A 5551-nucleotide genomic window follows, 5' to 3' on the forward strand; every position below is an offset into this window, starting at 1 on the left:
AGTGTCTGAAGACCATCTGTCTATCTAAAATACATAAGTTTGACCTTGAAAGCACACCTAACATGGCCATAAATTTGATTGCTAGATGACTAACTACTAATTTGTATTTCTTTTTTATTATTATTTATAATTATTATTGAGAGATTTTCTATTCATTTTATATACCAACCACATATTTCCCTCTCCTCCCTCCTCCTGCTTCCCAGCACTCCCTCTAACCCACCCCCCGATCCCCACCTCTTCTAAGGCAACATCTCCCATGGGGAGTCAGCAGAGCCTGGTACATTCAGTTGAGGCAGGTCCAAGCCCCTCCTCCATGCACCAAGTCTATGCAAAGTGTCTCACCACAGGAACTAGGCTCCAAAAAGATGGCTCATGCACCAAGGATGGGTCCCCATCCCACTGCCTGGGGGCCCCTAAACAGTTCAAGCTAAACAACTGTGTCACCTATCCAGAGGGCCTTGTCCAGTCCCATGGGGGCTCCTCAGCTATTGTTCCACAATACATGCGTTTCCACTAGTTTGGATAGTTGTCTCTGTACTTTTTCCCATGATGGTCTCAATGTCACTTGCTCATAGAATCCCTCCTCTCTCTCATCGATGGACTCCTGGAGTTTGGCCTGGCATGTGGCTATGGATCTCTGCATCTGCTTCCATCAGTCACTTGATGAGGGCTCTATGATGACAGTTAGGGTATTCAGCCATCTAATCACCAGAGTAGGCCACCTCAGGCACCCTACTGACTATTGCCAGTAGTCTATGGTGGAATCATCCTTGTGGATTCCTGGGAACTACCCTAGCATTCTGTTTCTCCCTATTCCCATGATGTCTTCATTTATCATGGTATCTCTTTCCTTGCTCTCACACTCTGTCCCTGTTCCAGCTCAAACCTCCTGTTCCCCTATGTCCTCATCCCCCATTCTTTTTCCTCCATTACTCCCCTCACCCCCAGTTTGCTCATGTAGATCTCATCTATTTCTCTATTGCTGGACAATCCATTCATCCTTCATATTGTCCTCCCTGCTAGCTAGCCTCCCTGGATCTATGGGTTACAGTCTGGTTATCCTTTGCTTTACATCTAGTATCCACTTATGAGTGAGTCCATACCATGTTTGTCCTTCTAAGTTTGGGTTACCTCACTCAGGATATTTTCTAGTCCCATTCATTTGCCTGCAAACTTAATGATGTCATTGTTTTTCTCTGCTGAGCAGTACTCCATTGTGTATATGTACCACATTTTCTTAATCCACTCTTCAGTTGAGTGGCATCTAGGTTGTTTCTAGATTCTTACTATTATGAATAATGCTGATATGCAGCATTGTTTGTAATAGCCAAAACCTGGAAACAACCTAGATGCCCTTCAACTGAAGAATGGATAAATAAATTGTGGCACATATACACAATGGAATACTACTCAGCAGAGAAAAACAATGACATCATGAGGTTTGTAGGCAAATGGATGGATCTAGAAAAAATCATCCTGAGTGAGGTAACCCAGACTCAGAAAGACAAATATGGTATGTACTCACTCATTGGAAGATGCTAGATGTGGAACAAAGATGACTGGACTGCTACTCACATCACTAGTGAGACTACCTGGAAACCGGGACCCCAAAAAAGACACGGAGAAATGGATGAGATCTACATGACCAGCCTGGACATGAGTGGGAGCAATGAAGGGCAAGGGTCGAGGGAAAGAGAGCGGGAGACCCCACCTGGATCAGAACAGAGAGGGAGAACAAGGAATAAGAGACCATGGTAAATGAAGACCACATGAGAAAAGGAAGAAACAAAGAGCTAAAGAGGCCCACAGAAATCCACAAGGATACCCCCACAAAAGACTGCTGGCAATGGCCGAGAGACAGCCGGGACTGACCTGCTCTGGTGATGGGATGGCCAAACACCCTAATAGTTGTGCCATAAACCCCATCCAAGTACTGAGGAATCTGGATGCGGATATCCACAGCTGGGCCCCGGGTGGAGTGCTGGGAGTCTAATTAGTGAGAAGGAGGAGGGTTTATATGAGCAAGAATTGTTGAAACCGGGGTTGGATAAAGCACGGGGACAGATAGCCAAATGAATGGAAACACATGAACTATGAACCAAGGGCTGGATCGGGCCCTCTGAATGGGTGAGACAATTGATTGGCTTGATCTGTTTGGGAGGCATCTGGGCAGTGGTGCCGGGTCCTGGGCTCGTTGCATGAGTTGGCTGTTTGAAGCCTGGGACTTGTGCAGGGATGCTTGGCGCAGTCTGGGAGGAGGGGACTGGACCTGCCTGGACTGAGTCTATCAGGTCGATTCCAGTCCTTGGGGGAGACCTTGGTCTGGAGGAGGTGGGAATGGGAGGTGTGCTGGGGGGAAGGGGAGGAGGGCTGGAGGGGAGAAAACGAGGGAATCTGTGGCTGTTATGTAGAACTGAATGGTATTGTAAAATAATAATAATAATAATAATAAGTATATGAAAAAAAGAAAAAATGCTGATATGAATATAGTTGAGCATGTGTCCTTGTGGTATGATTAAGCATTCCTTGGGTATATGCGAATAATGGTATAGCTGGGTCTTGAGGAAAAATGATTCCCAATTTTCTAAGAAAATGCCACACTGATTTCCAAAGTGTCTGTACAAGTTTGCATTTCCACCAGCAGTGGAGGAGAGTTCCCCTAGTTCCACATCCTCTCCAACATAAGCTGTCATAAGTGTTTTTGATCTTAACCATTCTGACAGGTTTAAGATAGTATCTCAGAGTCATTTTGATTTGCATTTCCCTAATGACTAAGGATGTTGAATGATTCCTTAAATGTCTTTTGGTCATTTGAGATTCTTCTCTTGAGAATTCTTGCTTTAGCTCTGTAGCCCATTTTTTAATTGGATTGTTACGTATTTTGATATCTAGTTTCTTGAGTTCTTTATATATTCTGGAGATTAGAGCTCTGACAGATGTGGGGTTGGTGAAGATCTTTTCCCTTTCTGTGGGCTGTCGTTTGTCTTATTGACCATGTCCTTTGCTCTACAAAACCTTCTCAGTTTCAAGAGGTCCCATTTACTAATTGTTGCTCTCAGTGTCTGTGCTACTGGTGTTTATACTTAGGAAATGACCTCCAGTGCCAATGCATTCAAGACTACTTCCTACTTTCTCTTCTATCAGGTTCAGTGTAACTGGATTTATGTTCATGTCTTTGATCCACTTGGACTTGAGCTTTGTGCATGGTGATAGATATGGATCTATTTTAAATCTTCTACATGTTGACGTCCACTTATGCCAGCACCACTTGTTGAAGATGCTTTCTTCTTTCCATTGCACAGTTTTGGCTTCTTTGTCAAAAATCAAGTGTTCATAGGTGTGCAGATTAATGTCAGGGTCTTCAATTGGATTCCAATGGTCCACATGTCAGTTTTTATGCCATTACCAAACTGTTTTTATTACTATAGCTTTATAATAGAGCATGAAGTCAGGTATTGTGATGCCTCCAGAGGTTGCTTTATTGTACAGGATTCTTTTAGGTATACTGGGTTTTTTTTTTCTATATGAAGTTTAGTATTATCCTTTCTAGGTCTGTGAAGAATTGTGTTGGGATTTTGATGGGGATTGCACTGAATCTATAGATTGCTTTTGTTAAGATTGACATTTTTACTATGTTAATCCTACCTACTCGTGAGCATGGGAGATCTTTCCATTTTCTGATATCTTCTTCAATTTCTTTCTTCAGCAACTTGAATTTCTTATCATATAGGTCCTTCACTTGCTTAGTTAGAGTTACCCCAAGGAATTTTATATTATTTGTGGCTATTGCAAAGGTGATGTTTCTCTGATTTCCTTCTCAGCCTTTTATCATTTGTATATATGAGGACTAATGATTTTTTTGAGTTAATATTGTATCCTGACACATTACTGAAGGATCTTTTCAGCTATAGGAGTTCCCTGGTAGAATTTTTGGGGTCACTTATGTACACTATCATATTGTCTGCAAATAATGAAAATTTGACTTCTTTTTTTCCAATTTCTATCCCTTTGATCTCCTTTTGTTGTCTTCTTGCTCTACCTAGAACTTCAATTACTATATTGAATAAATATGGGGAGAGTAGACACCCTTGTCTTGTTCCTGATTTTAGTGGAATCGCTTTGAGTTTCTCTCCATTTAATTTGATGTTGGCTATCAGCTTTCTATAAATTGCCTTTATTTTGCTTAGGTATGTTCATTGTATTCCTGATCTCTCTAGGACCTTTATCATGAAGGCATGTTGGATTTTGTCAAAGGCTTTTTCAGCATCTAATGAGATGATCATATGTTTTTTTCTTTCAGTTTGTTTATATGGTGTATTACTTTGATAGATTTTTGTATGTTGAACCATTCTTGCATCCCTAGGATGAAGCTTACTTGGCCATTGTGGATAATTTTTTGATGTGTTCTTGGACTCGGTTTGCCAATATTTCATTGAGTATTTTTGCATCAATGTTCATGAGGAAGACTGGTCTGTAATTCTATTTCTTTGTTGCATCTTTGTGTGGTTTGGGTATCAGAGTAACTGTAGCCTCATTTGATTAATTTTAGTTTGACGTCTATGCTGTTAGATATTAAAATAGCTATACCAGCTTGCTTCTTAAGTCCATGTGATTGAAAATTCTTTTCCCAGCATTTTACTCTGAGGTAGTGTCTGTCTTTAAAGTTGAGGTGTGTTTTTTGTATGCAGCAGAAGGATGGATCCTGTTTTCATATCCATTCTGTCAGCCTATGTCTTTTTATTAGCGAATTGAGACCATTGATATTAATGACCAGTGGTTATTCCTGTTATTATTTTATAATAATTCCTGTTATTTTTGTTGGTAGGGTTGTGTGTTCTTCTTTTTTAGTATTTGTTGGTGTCGGATTATCTATTTCCTGTGTTTTCATGGGTGTATCTAACTTCCTTAGGTTGCATTTTTCCTTCTAGTGCTTCTTGTAGGGCTGGATTTGTGGATAGGTATTATTTAAATCTGGTTTTCTCATGGAATATTTTGTTTTCTCCATCTATGGCAATTGAGAGTTTTGCTGGATATAATAATCTGGCTTGATATCCATGGTCTCTTAGTGTCTGCATAATATCTGTCCAGGATCTTCTGGCTTTCAGAGTCTCCATTGAGAATTCAGGTGTTATTCTAATGGGTCTGCCTTTATAAGTTACTTGACCCTTTTCCTTGGCAGTTCTTAATATTTTTTCTTTTTTCTGTATGTTTAGTGGTTTGATTATTATGTGGTAAAGGGACTTTTCGGGGGATCTGGTCTATTTAGTGGTCTGTGAGCTTCTTGTACCTTCATAGGCATTTCCTTCTTTAAGGTGGGAAAGTTTTATATGATTTTGTTGAATATATTTTCTGTGCCTTTGAGTTGGTATTCTTCTCCTTCTTCTATCCCTATTCTTTGGTTTGGTCTTTTCATGATGACCCAAACTTCCTGGTCATTTTATGTTATGACTTTCTTGGCTTTAGTATTTTCTTTGACTGACAAATCTATTTCCTCTATTGTATCTTCAATGCCAGAGATTCTCTATTCTATCTCTTGCATTCTGTTGGT

Source organism: Peromyscus maniculatus, chromosome 1 (genome assembly GCF_049852395.1).
Source record: "Peromyscus maniculatus bairdii isolate BWxNUB_F1_BW_parent chromosome 1, HU_Pman_BW_mat_3.1, whole genome shotgun sequence".
NCBI lineage: Eukaryota > Metazoa > Chordata > Mammalia > Rodentia > Cricetidae > Peromyscus > Peromyscus maniculatus.